The sequence below is a fragment of the Rhinoderma darwinii genome, chromosome 1 (assembly GCF_050947455.1).
Source record: "Rhinoderma darwinii isolate aRhiDar2 chromosome 1, aRhiDar2.hap1, whole genome shotgun sequence".
Classification (NCBI taxonomy): domain Eukaryota; kingdom Metazoa; phylum Chordata; class Amphibia; order Anura; family Rhinodermatidae; genus Rhinoderma; species Rhinoderma darwinii.
This window is the reverse complement of record NC_134687.1, coordinates 203,594,814-203,618,359: the sequence shown is the minus strand read 5'-3', so window position 1 is coordinate 203,618,359 and position 23,546 is coordinate 203,594,814.

Sequence of the window (23,546 nt, the reverse complement as noted above, 5' to 3'; positions counted from 1 at the left end):
TGAAGCTCAGAAGAAGGATCTGGTGCCACTCTGCCCATAACTCAAATGTTTACACCCAGCCGACCAAAACACAGGCTCAGGGGCACCATGACCAACCACAAATGGCTAACTTCACATATATTTTCTCCTCGGGACCCCACCCAGCAGTAGCCCAAATAAGCTAGATCCCCATAATCATAGATTGGGAGGAACCATCTCTACTATGAATCACTCCCCCACCAAATTTAAACAACTTCAAGGACCCCCAACTTGCCAACCACTGCCATGGCACCATACAAAACTACGAGCAATGCGCTCAACAAACCCCCGAAATAAAGAACATCCCCAGAACAGATGCTCGGCGTGCTCCTTCCGGTTAGACTGGCGCTCAAAACAGAGCACCATCTAACCCAACCTCGTGTCCCTCAGCTCCTTCCCTTCCTATTTCTCGTCATGTGACTCCCACTATGCCTGTGGCTCGGGTATGGCCGTTCTTTAGGGAAATATTACAGATATTTTTGTTATGGAAATTAGGTTGCGGAATCCGCACTGATATGCAACATAAGTGAATCTAACAAACCATACAGCATAATAAATACATAAAACTTATAGCATAATTAATCTGCAGCAGATTCTAGACATGTTGCAGATTTTCAAATTGCTACGCAATGGGTGAAATCTGCGGCAAAGTCTGCACCAAAATCTGCATGTACAAGGGGATTTCGATGCAGATTTTAGTACAGGTTTCCAGGCAGGTACAACAGTGTGTTATTTATATGATGTGTGAACCCGGCCTTATAAGAAGTGGTTTCTGTGTCAAAAACACATTGGGACCAGGTCCATGTTAAGGCCCCATGCACACAGCCATAGCCATTATAACAGTCCGTGATTACGGGCATGGACAGCCGCGGACTGTCACCCGCATATGTGGGCGCTGCTCCCATTATAAAGTAAAGGAGCATGGTCCGTAAATGAAAAAATAGGAAATTTCTACGGACTGGACACCTTCCCATAAATATACGGGAAGGTGTCAAGTTACCTGCATACCCACTATAACCATGGGGCAAACGGTGCACCGTTCTCCCAGGCGGACAGGCCCCCTGGCACTATGGCAGTTATCCTGATGGGATCCTCAACAGGACGAAGCGCCGGAAATACAATGGTGAAGCAGGAAGCCGTCAACTCCCAGCTCCACCATTCACCCTGTGACGCCTGCCATAAGCGGTTTGACGCAGACAGATTCGATGCAGTGATGTTATCATACCTGTCTGCGCCGAGTCACATACAGCTCGGATCACAGGAGAGATGAAGTGGAATCTCCTCTATTCATCATAGAAACAGGACTAGGTGAGAATTTATTTTATTATTTTTAGAATGCACTATAGGGGCTTTAATCTGTGTGTGGGAGGTACTATGGGAGCATAATGTATTGTATGTGAGAGACACTACGGAGGCCTTATATACTGTGTGTTGGGGTTCTGCAGGGGACTTATACTGTGTGTGTACTGGAGGCACTATGGAACATTATATACTATGTGGAGGCAAAATGGGTTATGACACTGTAGTGAGGCACTAGGGGTGCATAATACTGTGTGTGGAGGCACTATAGTGGAATTATACTGTGCGTGCAGGGATGCATTATGTGGGCATTATACTGTGTTGAGAGGCACTATGGGGAAATGATAATGTGTGGAGGCACTATGGGGGCATGATACTGTGTGGGTGTGTACTATGGGGGCATGATACTGTTTGGGGCATTATATGGATTTGGGACATTATATGGATTTGGGATCACTATGGGGGCATTATACTATATGTGAGGGGCTCTATGGGGGCATTATATACTGCGTGTTGTGTTGGGGACACTATGGTGGCATTATACTGTGTGTGTCGGAGGCACTATGGGTGCATTATATTCTGTAAGTGGGGGAATTATAAACTGTGTTTGTGGGGCACTATGAGGACATGATACTGTGTAAGGGGGCACTATGGGTGCATGATACTGTGTGGGGAGGCATTGTTGAGGCATGATACTGTGTGGGGAGGCACTGTGGACACATTATATTGTATGGAAGCACTATGGGGACATGATACTGCATGGGGAGGCACTATGTGGGCATTATACTGTGGGAGAGGGGTACTAGTGGGCATTATACTGTGTGAGAGGCACTAGTGGGCATTATACTGTGTAAGGGGCACTATGGGGGCATTACACTGTGTGGTGGCCACTATTAGCTTTATGCTGTGTGAAGGGGCAGTATGGGGCATGATAATGTGTGAGGGCACTTTGGACAAATTTGACTGTGTGTGGGGCATTATGGGAGGCGTTATACAGTGTGGGGGCACTATGGGGCCACTATTTTACCTTTTTGCCGGAAAGGGTGCCCACTCATGATATCTTTGCACTGGGCCCACAAAAGTGTGAAAACAGCCCTGCTTGTATAGTCCAGGAGCATGGTAAAATTCTGTATACTCACTTGTTGACGAAACTTGTTGTTGCTGTATGTAAAGGACTTATGGTCCTCATAAGAAGAAAAAAAAATCTCTGGATATGAGGATACAGAACTCCTAGACTATACAAGTTATATTTATACCAAAATCCAGGTCTGTGACATTACACTTTTTTAACTATATTTTTTTTTTTGAACAATGCTATTAGGCTTCGTTCACATCTGGCGTTCCATTGGAGCCTTCTGTCAGAATGGAACTCTGACTGAAACAAACGGAAACCATAGGTGACGGATGGTGACGGATCCTGTGCAAATGTTTTCGACTACGGTATTTGTCCATCAAAACGACGAGACCGTTGCACAACTGAGACAAACGGAAACCATTTGAACCAGATCCGTCACCATTGAAATCAATGGTGATGCAAACGGGAACCTATGGTTTCCATTTGTTTCAGTCAGGGTTCCGTTCTGACAGAAAGCTCAGACGGAACGCCAGAACGGAGCCCTGACGCAGATGTGAACGAAGCCTTATATATAACAAGTAAACACATTGTGGGATTTTGCCTCTATAGCAAGGTTTTGAATATTGCCAGGATATGCCGTAACTTGCTGAATAGGGAAGGAATTAAAATAATGGAAGGTGTCAGATTATTTTTGCGAGTTGCACCAGAATCTCCAGACCTTATTGGATATCTTTTTTTTTAACCATTTTTTTGTAAGGAGTTATTTTGTTTTTGATTTCCAGAATTGTAGGGTAGGGAGTCCACCAAATAACAACAGACTTCTGACGTATTGACACAGTGCGGTTTTGTCATGTTTTTTGCCAAGCGGCCGAAAACAGCACCCAAAATGCATAAGTTTTTGCCGCGATTTTGCAAATTGCGGTAACATGCATGCGTTTTTTGATGACGTTTTCATCTGTGCTGAAAAAAACGCACCATGTGAATACACTCTTTCATATAAATAAGGGTAGCTTCCTTGGAAAATTAAAATGACATGGCATCAATGTGAATACAGTCACAATTAAGGTTGACGAAGTGTGGCATTTTCGGCATCTATGAGAAATATTTTTGCTCATCTCATGCAACCGTAAGGCCCATTTACACGGGTAGATAATTGGCCGAACAAGGGTTTGCACAAATGCACTTTCCCAATCATTGGCCCATGTAAACATGTCAGCGATCATGATGTGGACATCATGCATACTGTATGTGGACCGAACTATCATATTAATGACTGTTTGTCTTCATATAGTTTGCAACGGCCCGTGTAAAAAGTTATGTTATATCTTCAATCGGCGCTCCTAATGGTCAGAATGCCGTATAAAGCAAGCTTTATTTGGATGTGATATAATTGATGTATCTTATCTGAGTTAATTTGTTATTGGCTGCTGGAAAAAGAAATACATGTGACTCTAAAGGTGGTTTTACACGGGCAGATATTTGCACGTGTTTGCAAGCGCCAATCGACAATACAGCTTGTCGATTGGCGTTTGTTTGCTCTATTTAAACGGAGCAATGTTTGGTGAGTATGGGGACGAATTAAATGAACTGCTGACTAGCAATGGCCGCAGAAAACATCTGATCAGCTGACGAATAATAGTTTGCTCATTCAGCAGCTGATTGCTGCCTGTTTACACAGGGCAATGATGGTGAAAGTCATATCAAAAGTTTGACAATGGGGGTCTGGGTGCTGAGACCCCCACCACCACTGAATTGAAGGGGCAGAAGTACGCAGTCAAGCATTCTGCACTTTCGCCTGTGATCGGCGCTCCTTGTTAGTCTGAACACATGCGAGACAGTCTTCAGGCTGACAAGGAGCGCTGATCACAGCCGAAGGTGCAGAGTGCTTGGCTAAGCACTTTTGCCCCTTTTGATATAGTAATGGTGGGGGTCTAGAGCACCCGGACCCTTACCGATTAAAACTTCTGTTATGTCAAAAGTTTTGCGAAACCACAGCTGCTCTTTAAAGGGGTTTTACGGTTTCAGCAAATAAAGCTTTTTGATTGTGGAATGAAAAATTATACAATTTTACCATATACTTTCTGAATCAATTTCTCACAGTTTTCAACATCTCTACTTGCTATTATACATTGGTAACATTTATTTTTTACATTATGGGGAGAAGAATCTGTCTTTGTCATGTGATGGACACATGTGCCTGGTGTCAGAGAAGCCTGGGTTTGGGAGAACTAAAGGTACTGTAAGAATCCAGCCTCGGAGTCCAAATCAGATACATTGGAGAGATGACACAGACAAAGACAAGTGCTTCAGTATCTCATGTGACATTCTCTGTAGTATGATGCCCTGTTCGGTTTATTTATACAGGACAAGATGTCAAAGAGAGTTAACATACTGTAATGATGGGGAAGGGAGACAGACAGGTGAGCCCTAATCTACCCGCCACTCAGTCCCTGCCTATGGCACGGCCCGTCCTAAGCGACGGCGTACAACTGGGCGACGGTCCCTACGCTCAATAAGTGCACGACAGACCAACAGACAAGGGTACACAGAAGCTAAGGGAAATGGGGCAGTTGCCCACGGCAACACCGTGAGCAACAAGAGTAGTGAACGAGCCGAGTCAAACCAGGAATGTACGAGGTAAGAAACGCAGAGCAGGAGAGAAGTCAGTAAAGCCAGGGTCAATTTGAAGCAGAGGACAATAGTACAAGCAGGAGCAGCAGAGCCAGGAAACAGAAGAATCACAGGCAAAGGAGGAGCAGGAAATGAGAGTATAAATAGACAGAGGGCGGGAGCTAGCTCCGTCTGGCCAGGCTGTAATAGGTTCTCCCACTCCTCAGCCTCCCAGCCTGAGTGGTAGTAGATCGAGTCACTCTAATCTAGGCACAGATGCAGGCTGATTAACCACGGGCGTCAACAAAGAAGCTGTGTCAGGCAAATCCATTACAGTACCCCCCCTTTTATGAGGGGCCACTGGACCCTTCCTAGGTGGACCTGGCTTGTTGGGGAACCGAAGATGGAACTTCCTGAGCAATAACCCGGCGTGAACATCCCGGGCGGGTACCCAAGTCCTCTCCTCAGGCCCGTAACCTCTCCAATGGACCAGGTACTGGAGGGAGTCCTGGACCATCCTGCTGTCCACAATCTTGGCTATCTCGAATTCTACCCCTTCAGGAGTGAGAACAGGGACCGGAGGTTTCCTCGAGGTAGCCAAGGATGGGGAGCATCTTTTCAGGAGGGAGGTATGGAACAAGTTGTGTATCTGAAATGACGGGGGTAACTCCAGCCGGGAGGAGACATGGTTAAGGACCTCAATGATCTTGTACGGCCCTATATACCGGGGAGCAAATTTTTGGGACGGGACTTTAAGGCACAAATTTTTTGAGGACAGCCACACCAGATCCCCGACCACAAACAAGGGGTTAGTGGAACGTCTCTTATCTGCCTGAGTCTTTTGGATGCTCTGGGACGCCTCAAGGTTCTTCTGAACCTGGGCCCAGACTGTGCACAGTTCCCGATGAACTACATCTACCTCGGGATTGTTGGAACCACCAGGTGAAACGGAGGAGAACCGTGGATTAAACCCAAAATTACAGAAAAAGGGGGAGACCCCCGACGAGTTACTGACCCGGTTATTAAGGGAAAATTCGGCGAGGGGAATGAAGGAGACCCAATCATCTTGACAGTCATAGATAAAACACCTTAAATATTGTTCTAGAGACTGATTAGTCCTCTCAGTTTGGCCATTAGTTTAAGGATGGAAGGCCGAAAACTAAATCTGACGATAATCCCTGCATCACCAACACAGAACACTGCTCCAAATGCATGGAGCCCACCATGAGTTCAAATACAGGGGTATGCTGTGTAAAATAACCATTAGCAAGTGGAGTGGAGTCGATACCCACTACCGGGACAGGTTTAGGCAAATCAATTAAAGGCATAGCTAGAGACATAGCAAATTCCACAGACATAATATTAGCAGAAGACCCTGAGTCCACGAAGGCACTGCCGGAGGCAGACCTACCACCAAAAGAGACCTGAAAGGAAAGCAAGATTTTATTAGGCTTCATATTTACGGGAAATACCTGTGCGCCCAAGTGACCTCCCCGATGGTCATTTAGGCGCGGAAGTTTTCCGGCCGCTTATTCTTACGCCTAGGACAGTCGTTCACTTGATGCTTGTCATCCCCACAGTAGAAGCAGAGACCATTCTTCTTGCGGAACCCTCTACATTGTTGGGGAGACACGGAGGCCCCGAGTTGCATAGGTTCATCCGAGTTTTCCGTGGAAGAACGAAGCAACGGAGCCTCTGGAGCCATCATAGGGGAGTCAGAGGAAAAGGCACAAAAACGTTCGAGTCGTCGTTCCCTGAGACGTCGGTCAAGACGTACCGCTAAAGCCATAACCTGATCTAGAGAGTCCGAAGAGGGATAACTAACTAACAGGTCTTTCAGGGCGTTCGACAGACCCAATCTAAACTGACACCTCAGGGCAGGGTCATTCCACCGAGAAGCTACACACCACTTCCTAAAGTCAGAACAGTACTCCTCAATGGGTCTCTTACCCTGACGTAAGGTCACCAGCTGACTCTCGGCAAAGGCAGTCTTGTCAGTCTCGTCATAGATGAGCCCGAGAGCGAAAAAAAAATAAATCAACAGACGAAAGTTCAGGGGCGTCAGGAGCCAAGGAGAAGGCCCATTCCTGGGGGCCGTCCTGGAGCCGGGACATAATTATACCCACTCGCTGGTTCTCAGAACCTGAGAAGTGGGGCCTTAAACGGAAATAGAGCCTACAACTCTCCCGGAAGGAGAAAAAAGTCTTCCGGTCCCCTGAGAACCAGTCAGGCAACTTGAGGTGGGGTTCTAGAGGTGAGGTGGGGGGCACTACCAGGGTAGCATCACGCTGGTTGCACCTCTGAGCCAGGTCTTGGACCTGTAGGGAAAGACCCTGCATTTGCTGAGCCAGGGCCTCAAGGGGGTCCATAGTGTGTCAGGGACCAGGGTGTGTCAGGGACCTGTGATTATGTAATGACAGGGAAGGGAGACAGACAGGTGAGCCCTAATCTACCCACCACTCAGTCCCTGCCTACTTGCACGGCCCGTCCTAGGCGACGGCGTACAACTGGGCAACGGTCCCCACGCTCAATAAGTGCATGACAGACCAACAGACAAGGGTACACAGAAGCTAAGGGAAATGGGGCAGTTGCCCACGGCAACACCGTGAGCAACAAGAGTAGTGAACGAGCCGAGTCAAACCAGGAGTGTACGAGGTACCAATCGCAGAGCAGGAGAGTAGTCAGTAAAGCCAGTGTCAATTTGAAGCAGAGGACAATAGTACAAGCAGGAGCAGTAGAGCCAGGAAACAGAAGAATCACAGGCAAAGGAGGAGCAGGAAATGAGGGTATAAATAGACAGAGGGCAGGAGCTAGCTCCGTCTGGCCAGGTTGTGATAGGTTCTCCCACTCCTCAGCCTCCCATCCTGAGTGGTAGCAGATCGAGTCACTCTAACAGATCTAGGCACAGATGCAGGCTGATTAACCACGGGCGTCGACAAAGAAGCTGTGTCAGGCAAATCCATTACACATACAAAAGCCAATAGAAAACAGACACGATTACAAGTTTAGACTTACCGAAGAGGGAGCCTGTCGGACACACCATGAGCCCCCACCTTTGGAAAAAAAAACAAGTTAAACTGAACTTTAACCCCTTGCCTCTGCTTGCATTCTGGGCCATAATGACCATGCAATTTTTTTAAGTTTTTCCATCGTCACATTAGAAGAGCTATAACTTTTTTATTTTTGCGTTGATATAGCTGTATAAGGTCTTGTTTTTTGCGGGACAAGTTGTACTTTTTAATAGCATCATTTTGGGGTACATATCATTTATTCATTAACTTTTAATAACTTTTTTTGGGGGGGAATGAAGAACACTTTGTCACGGACACAGGGTATGTGGACCCACTAGGCCGCTCCGCCGTAGCGAGGAGGCAGCTACCAGGTCACAGTCTAAGCGAAAGTCAAATGGCAGACAGTAATGCTTGGGTACCTGAAATAGTCTGGACCGTGGCTGTGGCTTCAGCACGGATGGAGGCTGGTGCGGCAGGTGGCGCCAGACGTGGCGGGCAGTATCCGATGAGGCAGAAGACACTTGACGTGGCAGAAGACACCTGACGTGGCAGAAGACACTTGACGCGGCAGACGACACTTGACGTGGCAGAAGACACTTGACGTGGCAGAAGACACTTGACGTGGCAGAAGACACTACTCCAATGCTGGTAGGCACAGGAACTAGGACAATACGGAATATAGGAACGGTAACAGGGCACGGGTAACAGCTGGAACGGGAGACACTAAGGGACCATTGCGAGACAGATTGGAAAAGACTAACAACGCTCAGGCAAGGATTAGAAGGCCAGGGGCCTTCTTATAGACCAGGAAATCGTGGCAGTTGATAGTGATGACGATTTCCTATTTGCGTGCGCTGGCCCTTTAAGGCCGGGCGCGAGCGTGTGCGCGCACCCTACGGGACACAGCCGAACGGAGCGGAAGTGAGCGCTGGCATCTCCTAGGAGGGAGACGGAGACCAGCGCTCACAGATCCATGGCTGCGGGCGTCGGGAGGTGAGTAAACCCGACGGCCCGCAGCCATGGACGCTACACACTTGAAATTTCGCCACTCTTTTTTTGCGTCCTAAATCTACGTCGTTTACCGTGTGGTATAAATAACACAATAACTTTATTCAACGGGTTGTCACGATTGCAAAGATACCAAATTTGTATATATTTTGTTTGTTTTACTACTTACCCAATAAAAACACTTTGTTTTCAAAATTATTTGTTTTTGTGTCTCCATATTTGAAGAGCCATAACTTTTTTATTGTTCCGCCAATGCAGTTGTATGAGGGCTTTTCTTTTTGATCACTTTTTATCACATTTTTTTAAAGTCAGTATTATCAGAAAACAGCAATTTTTCCATTGTTTTCTATTTTCGTTTTTACGGCGTTCACCATGTGGGTTAAATAATATAACAGCTTTATAGTCGGGGTCGTTACGGTCGCAGCGATACCAAATATGTGTAACTTTTTTGCTTTATTGTGGTTTTTTTTAATAGTAAAGCATTTTGTAAGGGGGAAAAAGTGGGTTTTTCATTTTTTTTTTTCCCCATTTTTTTAAATTAACTTTATTCATCTTTTTTTTACTCTTTTACTAGTCCCACTAGGGGACTTTAATATGCAATCATCTGATCGCTTTTATAATACACTGCAATACTTTTGTAATACAGGCATCTGCTAGGACATGCCTCCGGCATGACCTAGCAGGCATTTACTACGGGCAGACCTGGGGGCCTTTATTAGACACAGACACTCGGCGATCTTATCGCCGGGTGCCGGTGGGATGAGAGGGAGCTCCCTCCCTCTCTCCAAAACCACTGAGATGCGGCGCCCGCTATTGAGCACCGCATTTGAGGGGTTAAACAGGTGAGATCGATACTAATATCGATCTCACACATTCGAGCAGGGATGCCCCCAGCCCTCAGCTACCTCTGGCAGCTGAGAGCAGGGAGATTTCATAGTTCCCTGCTCTGTTTACTTTATTCTGATGCAGCGACGTGAAACGGCTATTGCATCAGAATAAAGCCCACTAATGACCGCCGTGAAAACGCTTATAGGCGGTCATTAAGGGGTTAAACTTTCCTGGGGGTTTTACAGACCACGTACACAAAAACAATCATTAGCTCATTATCTTATTCTCATAGTCCAAATTATACAGGGTAAACTACTAAACCCTTCGATTACTTTCATAAACCTGTCTTTTGTTTATCCTTACATCATTCGGCCTACAGCAGATCCAGATGTCTCAAAGAGGTACTTCTGCCCCAGCCAGGGTCTTATTCCTAGCTGGTACAGGGAGGCTTCACCAACTATCTTCACTCCATTCCCCCCGTCAGAACACCAGACTCGCTTGGTCACCTATCCCATTTGTCTCATTCAGTACCCTTTTGTCCCATCAGTATAAATTCATAGGTTGGGAGTTCTGGCCTGGTGGCTGGACTGTGGGTAACAGTTTTTGCCACTTAGACATACATGAAGGAAATTTACTTATGGTCCATACAGCTAATTTGAAAGCAAGCTATAGCAGCAATAAGACTATAAGCAGCTGGGCGGTGACATGTAGTAATCCAGAGATCCATCCACCTATCCCACTAAACCAGTTAGCTAACTTTATCCTCATTTCATCTACTATTTGGATCTCTGCTTATATTTGCATGTTGCCTTTCGGATCTATATAATGACAACACGTGGGACTTATCACCTGGCACATTCCTCCTTGTGCATCATTGAGATAGTCTAGGAATATTATATGCTGGCTGATTACTAGGATTAACAGTACAATATATATTCAAAACATACATTCTGTTATATTACCAAACAATTCAGAAAGCTTTTCTATATTATGTGCATTCTTAACTTCTAAACCTACAAGTGTTAAAGTAAAATCAAGCGCATACCAGCCCAAACAGTAGCTAATTTTCATTTACAACTAGTAGTATCCCTTAACTTAAGTGCCGTAACATTGACCCTTTTCTGATTTCCTGGCGTCTCTTGCCTACAGTCCATCATCCTTGGGTTTGCTCTGTTGGTAATATTGGCCACCCACCAATGGTCAAAAACATGCCTCACTATTGGAAGAGGGACACCAACATTTATCCACTTATTGTCCCATTTATCTTTCAAATGTTAATTTAGGGTTGAGGCACGAGGTGTCATCAGGCAGAGGAGGACGATGGTCCAGGCTCCTGCACCTGCTTGCAGTGGCTGGTGTGGACAAATGTCGGTTTTCTCTTCAGCTTTACTAAATGGTCAGCTGGACATGGTAGGGCCAGTCAAACCTTTGTTTAAGGCTTTTCCTCATGTGTCTCTTGAGGATGACCCAATCTCCTGGTTGTATTGTGTGTGTACCATCTGTGGAGTTAGGGTCTGAAATGGAAAAAAAAACAGGTTTATGCACTTGTTGTAAATGCTTCTGTAAGGCCCCGACATACTGGGTAGGGTCCCCATGCATTGCCTGTAACTGCTGACCGAAGTACAAGCCTGTCTTTGGGACACTTCCAAACAAAATTTCATAGGGGCTATGGCTCAACTTCCGGTTAGGCGTTACCCGGACTGAGTGCAAAGCAAGGAGAAGGCATTCAGTCCAGAGATTCCCTGTCTCTTACATTGCCTTTTGTACCCTCAACTTTAGGGTACCATTCATCCTTTCCACCCTACAACTGCTCTGGGGGTGGTAGGGAGTGTGGAAAGCCTGTTCTATCCCCACTGATCCCATGACCCCCTTCATAATTTCTCCAGTAAAATGGGTTCCCCTGTCACTCTCTATGGTCTGAGGGACCCCATATCTACACACAACTTCTCTGAGAATATTCTTGGCTGTGTTCTTTGCAGTGGGGGAAGATACTGGCCAGGCTTCAGGCCACCCTGAGAACAGCTCTACACATATGAGCACATATTCCTACACACCTACCTTGGGTAGTTATATGTAGTCAATCTGCAGTAGCTGGAACGAGTAATCTGGCCGGGGTGAACTTTTCATAAGTACCTTTGTTGTTTTTCCTACGTTATGCTGTGCACATATCATGCAGGCAGCTACAAATCTAGTGGCAACATTATTGAATCAAGGAGCAAGCCAATTTGCTGATACCTTGTTGCACATACCCTCCTTGGAGAGGTCCATACACCCGTGCACCAGGTGTGTCATTATTCGGTATAGAGACCTGGGAAGTCATAACTTAGTCTCTACAGCCCAGAGGCCATCCTCTTTCAAGGCAGCCCCTTTCTCTTGCCATTGGTGCTTCCTCATCTTGTCTACTTGTGCCTGGAAGCCCTTCCACTCCTGTCCCAGGCAGGTGGGTGAATGTGCTAACCCCTCCTTCACTGTCCAGAGGCAGCATTGCATCCTCTTTGGAAGCCTCATCTGCCCTTCTATTGCCTGCTGCCTCGGCCGTGGTCTTCTTGGTGTAGGCTTGCACTTTTATTATGGCTACTTGGCCGGGTTCTAACAGGGCCTGTAAAACTTTGGCTACTGCTCTTGCGTTCTTAATTGGCTTACCCAATGATCCAGCAAAGTTCCTACTATGCCACATAGGACAATAATCGTGGGCGATGCCAAAAGCATACCTAGAGTCAGTGTAAAGGTTGGCCGTCTTAACTTTTGCCAGGTTACAAGCCTCAGTGAGTGCCTCCAGCTCCGCTTTGTGGGCAGAGCAAGAAAGTGGGAGTGGTCTCTGGGTGATTACCTTGTGCATTGTGAGTATGGCATATCCTGTTTTGTAGGTGCCTTCATGGTGGAATCTGGGACTATCTACAAAAAAGCTCAAAAACTGGGTTGTCTCGTTTGTAGACCTCCTAGCTCTGAGTTCATTAAGTCGACAGAATTGTGTGGTTTCTCATTGGGATGTAACTGATCAGTCTCCTCACAACTCCCCTCTTTTGGACCTTATGGAAGTAATGTAGCAGGGTTCAAAACTGAACATCTCTGTATAGTGAGGTTGCGTGAGCAAGGCAATCTCATGCTTGATGAGGCGGGCTGCAGACAGGTATTTGAGAATGCAAAAATAGAACTACAGATATAAATGTAACTAAACAATTATATATATATATCATTGTGTTATGCGCAACGTCGGAGCAGGCTAAGTTCAGAGTTATCCTAAAGAACTCTTAAACATACATAAGCTAAATGAAATACTCAGCAGCTCAAAACAACCTAATGAATACACAAAGTCAGTTCAATAGTCCTGATCGTATCCTTCTCCTAAACGTCTTGAGGAAAGGTAAAGATGCAGTATTAGGGTTTGTGCACACTACCTCTTTTCAGACGTAGTGGAGGCGTTTTAGGCCTTGAATTATGCCTGAAAAGAAGGCTCCAATACGTCGGCAAACATCTGCCCATTGCTTGCAATGGGTCTTACGATGTTCTGTGCAGACGAGCTGTCATTTTACGTGTCGCTGTCAAAATACGGCGCGTAAAATGACGGCTCGTGAAAAGAAGTGCAGGACACTTCTAGGGATGTTTTTGGAGCCGTTTTCTCATAAACACTGCGAAAATGCAGCGAAAAACGCAGCGAAAAACGCGAGTTGCTCAGAAAACGTCTGAAAATCAGGAGCTGTTTTCCCTTGAAAACAGCTCCGTATTTTCAGACGATTTTGGTCACTACGTGTGAACATACCCTAACTGGTGTAGCAGATGTCAGTGAATGCTGGGCTCAGTAGTTCTACAGATGTCTCCGGCTCTATCCGATGTAACCATAAGCCTACTAAGGAGACAACACATAGAGTAGCACAGCCAGTAATTTGCAAAAAACACAAGGTTTATTGTACTTACAAACTTTTAAAATCAGCATATAAAAACATGGCACCAAGGGTTTCGCCGTGTCAGCTTCTTCTAGGGCAACAGAATGATTTCCCACATTTGTCAGACCATTCTCATTTGCAGATTCATCATTGTCAGATTCGTCTTCGACACACATACTGTATACATGTCTGCTACATACTTCTCATCATAATTCATATTACTCACTGTTACAATGTTCCTGTATTAGTCTTCATCATCGCTAGAAGGGCTTATTTAGACGAACGTGATATACGTCCGTGCAACGTGCGGGATTTTCACGCGCCTCGCACAGACCTATGTTAGTCTATATGGCCGTGCCGACTGTCAGTGAGTTTCACACAGCGTGTGTCCGCTGCGTAAAACTCACGACATGTCCGTTATGTGTGCGTTGTTCGTGTATCACGCACCCATTGAAGTCAATGGGTGCGTGAAAATCGCGCGCAGCACACGGAAGCACTTCCGTGTGACGCGAATCGCGCAACAGCAGTAAAAAGTATGAATGAAAACAGAAAAGCACCACGCATCATACGAGGTTGACACACGGAGCTGTTAAGTACCTTTTGCGCGCGCAAAACGCCGCGTTTTTTGCACGCGCAAAACACACACGCTCGTGTAAATCCAGCTGTACAGTCACTCTTTTTGTCAAAATCTATGCCTGTATACACATACTATTCATATCAACTTCATTGTAACCACCTCATTCAACATTCATTGACTCACTCTTCCATAGCTCTGCTTTTCCTTCTTGTTCTATGAAAGTTTTCCATCTTGAACTATCTAAACCACTTCCCTTTGACATTCCTGCTCGTTTTAACATTCTGTCACAACCTTCTACCACCTCCTTTCCTTCTCTACTGACAACTATTATCAGCTGCTAGATGTCCACCGTCCCTCGGACGGTGTTTACTTGAAGAACTACCCATTGGAGTTCTTCTTAATACCAGTTTCCAGAACTTAGATTTCTATTCTAGTCAATACTTTTATAGTCTTTTCAGTCTCTCTAAAACAACAAGGCAGTAGGATATCTCTACTGGCCACTATATCAACCGCTAGATGACCACCATCCCCCAGACTGTGTTAACTTGTAGAACTAGCCTTTTGGAGTTCTTCTTTATTACCAGTTCCCTAGAATGTGGAATTAGTGTCACTTTCTAGCCGATCCTTTTTATAGTCTTATATCCGTTTCTCTGGTCTCTAGTAATCTTTATCATCAAACACAGTACAAACATAAAGAAACAACCTCCAAACAAGAAAAATGCAGGCAACAGTCAAGGGAGACAAATTGTGATCACAGGCTGTCACATTAATACTGTTCTGCAGACTGGAGTTTATGGGACCCAGCTTGGGACAGTCCACCGGCTAATGCCACAGGCACAAGGGATGGGTGAAATGGTTTGTAAGAATCAAAGGTTCTTACTGCGGCTTTGTAGTTTCACCGATCCTTCGTTGAGAAGTGAGCGTCCGGTTAAACTGGCTCGTTGTGGGTCCCGGGTTTCAGCACCAATGAAATGTCAAAGTAGCCTGGATTCGGGAGAGTTAAGTGTACTCTACGAATCCAGCCTCGGAGTCCAAATCAGAGAGATACACAAAAACGAAAAAGTGGACCCTGGTAGTTGGCGGGCACATTATCAATAAATCGCAACTGGATGCCAACCGGCAAAACTACCATGAAAGGTTTAAATTAGTTAAATTATAAATCTTTATTAGGCTATGAAAAGCAAGTAGATGAACCACATAGATGACGGTCATTAGCCCCTGTACCCTTAAGGATGCTACATAGTAGCGAAACATGTCGGGGGGCTCTTTTGAATTCTAATCCCATGCTCTGTTGCTAGATCCACTGTACTTATCAGTTAGTGTAGTTATAGCGTTCTGCAGACCAAAACAGAGCAAGTGGAAATCAGTTACAGCAGAGGTCAGAACCAGCCGGGAGAAGATAGTCAAAATCCATAAACAAGGGGTTAATAAGAGACAAGCCGAGGTCAGTTTCCAAGAAGTCCAGAAGTCAGAAGTACAGGGAGTGTCAGAGCTTGATCAGAACACCAGAAGACTAGGAAAATCACAAGCAAAGACCAGGTGGAGGAAGCCAGATATAAATACAACCCCACACCTAATTGGCAGAAAGACAGAGAAAAGAGATAGGCTCAAAGTAAAACAGAACCGCCCAGAAGCTAGAACAGTAGTCATTGTGATCTTAAGGGAACAGTCCTTTTCCTAACAAACCCTTTGGTTACTTTCATAATGGCTTGTTAGTGGACACAGCTCTAAAACACATACAGTAACTATAATCAGTCCTGCACCTGTGTGATCCCCAGGGGTTATCAACTAGAAGTAAACATTCAATGTTCCTATTAATTGACAGCAATAATAATAATAATAATAATCTTTATTTATATAGCGCCAACATATTACGCAGCACTTTACAATTTAGAGGGGACATGAAACAAACAATATCAGACATTACATAGTGACAAAGTTCATTTACAATTCAAATCTGGGGAGTGAGGACCCTGCTCGCAAGAGCTTACAATCTATGAGGAAGTAAAGGAGACACAAAGTGTAACAGTGTTTGTTCAGTACAATGGTCCGGCCATTTTTATACACATGCGGTGGTAACATAAAGCTGCATGAGCCAGTCACCAGCCAGTATCCGTGTATGACAGACATGAAGAGAAGGAGTGTGAGGGAATCTTATTCTGATGACTAATCTAAAAAGAGGGCCATGGAAAGGAGTCAGATTAGGGAATGTTATAGGCCTGTCTAAATAGATGTGTTTTCAGGGCACGTTTAAAACTGTGGATATTGGGAATTAATCGGATTGTCTGGGGTAGCGCATTCCAGAGGACGGGTGCAGCACGAGAGAAATCCTGGAGACGGTAGTGGGAGGTTCGGATTATGGAGGATTTTAATCTAAGGTCGTTGGCAGAACGTAGAGCCCGAGTAGGGTGGTAGACAGAGATGAGGGAGGAGATGTAAGGAGGTGCAGCACTGTGGAGAGCTTTGTGGGTGAGAGTAATAAGTTTGAATTTTATTCGGAAGGGGATGGGCAACCAGTGCAGTGACTGGCACAGATTAGAGGCGTTGGTGTAGCGGTTGGTCATAAAGATGAGCCTGGCTGCTGCATTGAAGATAGATTGGAGAGGGGAGAGTTTAGTGAGGGGAAGACCGACTAGTAATGAGTTACAGTGACAGCAAGCAGAGATCTCAAAAACCATGAGGAATTTACACAGAAATATTATAGGAAATTACTCCCACTGCACTCATTGCAGGTTTTAAATGAAAAGACTCTTCTTACCTGAAACCCACCAGGAAACTAGATTATGAGTTCTGCTCTAAAGCAAGCCATACACATTAGCTAAACGGTGGCTAAAATGGCTAGTTTGATCATTTAGGCCAATTATTATTAGTTGCCAAAAAGATGGTTGGACATTTTTTTAGCTGGTCGTTGGTAAGAACTGAATGGCATTTGCCATTTTGTATCATTATCCTTTTTAACCATGATTAATCGTCAACCTGGTAGCCAATCTTAACCTGATGTGTATGGCTAGACCTACTAAAACTACTATGTACTACTTGAAGCTCTACAATATAATTTTATTTCAGTCTTCTCATAAATACGTAAAGACAAATGTATTGTCAAAATGTTCCTTCACTTCTGACCAAAATAGTGATGCAACGTTTCGGAGGTCAGCTCCTTTCTTTTACGTAATTTGCTTTCACAGATTGTGCAGCGTGGAGAGGTGGTGTATTACCACGTTATGACTTGGACCTTTCCTGCTTTGTAAATTGCTGGTTGATTACTCTTTTATGCAGTCATACATTTTGGTTTTTTTTTATATCAGAAATCCAAACAGATTTTGCTTTGATGTACAGAGATAGTAAGCCAAGAATAGATAATACTTAGCTGCAGTTTTTTTTTATACAATACTAGTACATTACTTTTCTCTCTCACGGTTCATATCATTGTGTGCGGCCTTGTTGGCAATACTTCTATGAGACTATTTGGACCATTTTAAAACTTTTAGTTTGGCAGTCATTTTTTACGGTAATTAATCCAAGCACCAGTAAGAATTCTGTCACTTCCGGATATTTTAAGCAGTGCAATAAAATCTCTTTCAATACCTACAAATATTTGACACGTGAGCTTCAACAGCTTTGTTAAAAAGTGGATTATCACTGAACTGCCGCTAAACTTAGTAAAGAGCAGCGCATCTGTAAAGAATGGAGGATAATTCTACAAGTTTAAATGGAATTTTACTTTACATTTTTGTATTTTTGGCCAATCATGGCATTGTAATTTTGTTGAGACATATATTGCAGTGTGCCTTCACCTGTTTGCTATTGTCTGCTGTTATCTGCGTTTTTTTCCACTAAGTGGCATTGCAGAGGAGAGTGGTCAGTCGGCCACTATGTGTAACACTTATGTTTTTTCACCTTGTTTATATTGTAATATTTTGTCTCTGTTTACAGGTAACATTGTGGTTTGATTTCTGGGTCATAAAGGACCCGAACGCCATTTTGGCTGTGTTTGCCACTCCATAACAGAGTGATGAAATGCTACGCCGTGTCGTCACATTGCGTACTGAGAAGGGAGAGGAAATTGAGACCTGCTTAAGAGATTGTGAGCTAGCTGAAAGTAACAGAGCAAGCTTTCAGTTGTAGGCAGTAGTCTCTCTCTCCCCACTGTGTGTGTCCGTTTGTGTGAGCACTGGTGAGTGCAGACAGAAGCCTGCACACAAACAACAAATGAGCGGCCATTTTGTAGCCTACAAGGCCTTATTGCTAGTTCTGTACCAGGGAGGGTCGCCCGTGGCTCTGTCTGTGACAGTGTACAGCAAGCTAGTCATCACTGCCTGCCTGAGTCGTGTCCAAATACCCACATTGGGAAGATCTGAGTAAACGTGTGGCCGTGCACACCATTGACGTTCTGAAAATATATGAAAGATTTAAGTTCACAACTAAATCTCCTGTTTTCCTGCCAACTTTCCCGCAACATCCCTGTAGGGGGCCGTATACCACCTAGGCCGTATACCAACTAGGTCGTACTTTACAGATCTCATCAGAAAACTTATTTTGTCTTTGTGACGAGCGATCTGGCCGAGACAGTAATGGAAATGCTTGGAAGTATCAATTTAGACTGGAAACATTTCATGTAGACAGCCACGTCAAAGCTTCTCATGACAAGCTCAGTGAATAAATGTTTTATTTTTTTTAATGTGATGTCTTAAATCCAGCCGAGTTTCTGAGCTGAGAGAATAGAGAAGGATTATATTTTGTTCAAACATCTTTGCCAACACTTTCCCCTTTGCTGCCGGGACTCTTCCAGTGAAAATATTTCAGTGTATATCTGCTTCTTATCCAACCACAATATTCTAGTAAAAAAAGAAAGTAGGATGCCCGTTCATAAGTTCTGTGTGCTGAGAAATGAAGATATATGTAGTCTGACTTTTTCTTAAATAATTGTGCTTGAGGTTTCTTAGGGGGAAAAAAAAATTAAGTTTTGGTTATTAGAGCGTAGGAAGCTTAACGTTACTTTAGAAAAAAACAATGCACTAAATCAGAAAAGTGGCTTGGCTATTTCACATGAAGGTCACTAAGTTACTAAAAACGGCTATACACATAAGATAGCTGTACCGCCTGACTCCCCCATATACATGCTCAGCTCAGCAAATGTGCATGTTTAATTCGTTTGGCAGCGCTTATCTCCTGTGGGAACCAAGGATCAGGCATGCTGAAATTTCAACATGTTGTTTTCCCAGACAAACTGTCTAACAGAAAAACCGGCCTCGTTGACCATTGCCCACACAAACACATGGAGAATATACAAACTCCATGCAGATTTTGACCTTATTGCTAACCACTGAGCAACCGTGATGCCCATAAAAACCAATCATAGTGCAACTTTCATTTCTTGAACTTTTCTAGAAAAATTAAAGCTATACTATGCTAGTTTACTGCAGGGCAGTTTCTATGGTATTTGTCCAGCAGGACGAACATCAAAAAAGCGCCCTCCCCCTCCAAAATCAAATAAGGCTTACAGCATTAATAATAAGAGTAGAGCAAGCACATGTGTGTAAAAGATAGAATGAAATCACATACATAGCTCATATGCAAGAGTGGTGCTGTTTCTAGTCCTGGACAATAATTAAAATGTGTTCCTTTAAAAAAAAAAAAAAAAAAAAAGTAGATGTAACCAGGAAATATATTTTCTTACTGTGCAATTGAAGTCCAGTTTAGTAGTGGACTCAATGGCGGATTATAATATGGGCGATTCGGGCGGTCGCCTGGGGCCCGAGGCTGCCAGGGGGCCCATCGGGGCCCGAGGCTGCCAGGGGGCCCATCGCGGCCCGTACCGCACACAAACTTCAAAAACTATGCAGCGCTGCTAGCTGCCGCGCTGCCTGCTTCCAACTGAATCTGCGTCCGCAGGACGCAGATTCAGTTGGGTTGAATGCTGGAGCCTCTCCCCAGCATTCACTCTGCCGTGAGCGGCTCGGTGCAGGCAGGCACGATGTAGTGACGTCATCGCGCCTGTCTACACGGAGTCACTCACAGCACAGCACAGTGCAGAGGAGGAGAAGCATCGCATCCCCCACCGTGGTTGGAACCGGGATAGGTAAGTAATTATGTTTTCTTTTTTATTAGGTACGTACATATGGGGCATTATACTGTGTCAGCTATGGGGCATTATACTGTGTCAGCTATGGGGCATTATACTGTGTCAGCTATGGGGCATTATACTGTGTTGCAGCTATGGGGCATTATACTGTGTCAGCTATGGGGCATTATACTGTGTCATAGCTATGGGGGCATTATACTGTGTTGCAGCTATGGGGCATTATACTGTGTCAGCTATGGGGCATTATACTGTGTCATAGCTATGGGGGCATTATACTGTGTTGCAGCTATGGGGCATTATACTGTGTCACCTCTATGGGGCATTATACTGTGTGAGATATGGGACATTATACTGTGTCAGCTATGGGGCATTATACTGTGTCACATCTATGGGGCATTATACTGTGTCAGCTATGGGGCATTATACTGTGTCAGCTATGGGGCATTATACTGTGTCAGCTATGGGGCATTATACTGTGTCACAGCTATGGGGCATTATGCTGTGTCAGCTATGGGGCATTATGCTGTGTCAGCTATGGGGCATTATACTGTGTCAGCTATGGGGCATTATACTGTGTCAGCTATGGGTCATTATACTGTGTCAGCTATGGGGCATTATACTGTGTCACCTCTATGGGGCATTATACTGTGTCAGCTATGGGGCATTATACTGTGTCAGCTATGGGACATTATACTGTGTCACCTCTATGGGGCATTATACTGTGTCACCTCTATGGGGCATTATACTGTGTCACCTCTATGGGGCATTATACTGTGTCACATCTATGGGGCATTATACTGTGTCAGCTATGGGGCATTATACTGTGTCAGCTATGGGGCATTATACTGTGTCAGCTATGGGGCATTATACTGTGTCACCTCTATGGGGCATTATACTGTGACACCTCTATGGGGCATTATACTGTGTCTCAGCTATGGGGGCAATATACCGTGTAGCAGCTATGGGGATATTAAACTGTGTCGCAGCTATGGAGGCTTTATACTGTGTCGCATCTATGGGGCATTATACTTTGTCACAGCTATGGAGGCATTATACTGTGCCACAGCTATGGGGGCATTATACTGTGTCACAGCTATGGAGGCATTATACTGTGCCACAGCTATGGGGGCATTATACTGTGCCACAGCTATGGGGGCATTATACTGCGTCATAGCTATGGGGCATTATACTGTGTCGCAGCTATGGAGGCATTATACTGTGCCACAGCTATGGGGGCATTATACTGTGTCATAGCTATGGGGGCATTATACTGTGTCACAGCTATGGAGGCATTATACTGTGTCACAGCTATGGGGGCATTATACTGTGTCACAGCTATGGAGGCATTATACTGTGTCACAGCTATGGGGGCATTATACTGTGTCATAGCTATGGGGCATTATACTGTGTCGCAGCTATGGGGATATTATACTGTGTCGCAGCTATGAAGGGCATTATACTGTGGCGGCAGCTATGGGTGGCAATATACTGTGGGGGCAGCTACGGGGGACATTATACTGAGCAATTACAAGAGCTGCAGGTCCAAGGGGGGAGACGCTGTGTAGCACAATATACAAGGGGGGATTGTTGTATAGCACTATATAGAAGGGGGGAGCGCTGTGTATCACTATATCTAAGGGGGATTGCTGTGTAGCACTATATACAAGAGGGGGAGGGCTATGTGACACTATTTACAGAGGGGGAGGACTGTGTAGCTATGGGGCATTATACTGTGTCATAGCTATGGGGGCATTATACTGTGTTGCAGCTATGGGGCATTATACTGTGTCACCTCTATGGGGCATTATACTGTGTGAGATATGGGACATTATACTGTGTCAGCTATGGGGCATTATACTGTGTCACATCTATGGGGCATTATACTGTGTCAGCTATGGGGCATTATACTGTGTCAGCTATGGGGCATTATACTGTGTCACAGCTATGGGGCATTATGCTGTGTCAGCTATGGGGCATTATGCTGTGTCAGCTATGGGGCATTATACTGTGTCAGCTATGGGGCATTATACTGTGTCAGCTATGGGTCATTATACTGTGTCAGCTATGGGGCATTATACTGTGTCACCTCTATGGGGCATTATACTGTGTCAGCTATGGGGCATTATACTGTGTCAGCTATGGGGCATTATACTGTGTCAGCTATGGGACATTATACTGTGTCACCTCTATGGGGCATTATACTGTGTCACCTCTATGGGGCATTATACTGTGTCACCTCTATGGGGCATTATACTGTGTCACATCTATGGGGCATTATACTGTGTCAGCTATGGGGCATTATACTGTGTCAGCTATGGGGCATTATACTGTGTCAGCTATGGGGCATTATACTGTGTCACCTCTATGGGGCATTATACTGTGACACCTCTATGGGGCATTATACTGTGTCGCAGCTATGGGGGCAATATACCGTGTAGCAGCTATGGGGATATTATACTGTGTCGCAGCTATGGAGGCATTATACTGTGTCGCATCTATGGGGCATTATACTTTGTCACAGCTATGGAGGCATTATACTGTGCCACAGCTATGGGGGCATTATACTGTGTCACAGCTATGGAGGCATTATACTGTGCCACAGCTATGGGGACATTATACTGTGCCACAGCTATGGGGGCATTATACTGCGTCATAGCTATGGGGCATTATACTGTGTCGCAGCTATGGAGGCATTATACTGTGCCACAGCTATGGGGGCATTATACTGTGTCATAGCTATGGGGGCATTATACTGTGTCACAGCTATGGAGGCATTATACTGTGTCACAGCTATGGGGGCATTATACTGTGTCACAGCTATGGAGGCATTATACTGTGTCACAGCTATGGGGGCATTATACTGTGTCATAGCTATGGGGCATTATACTGTGTCGCAGCTATGGGGATATTATACTGTGTCGCAGCTATGAAGGGCATTATACTGTGGCGGCAGCTATGGGTGGCAATATACTGTGGGGGCAGCTACGGGGGACATTATACTGAGCAATTACAAGAGCTGCAGGTCCAAGGGGGGAGACGCTGTGTAGCACAATATACAAGGGGGGATTGTTGTATAGCACTATATAGAAGGGGGGAGCGCTGTGTATCACTATATCTAAGGGGGATTGCTGTGTAGCACTATATACAAGAGGGG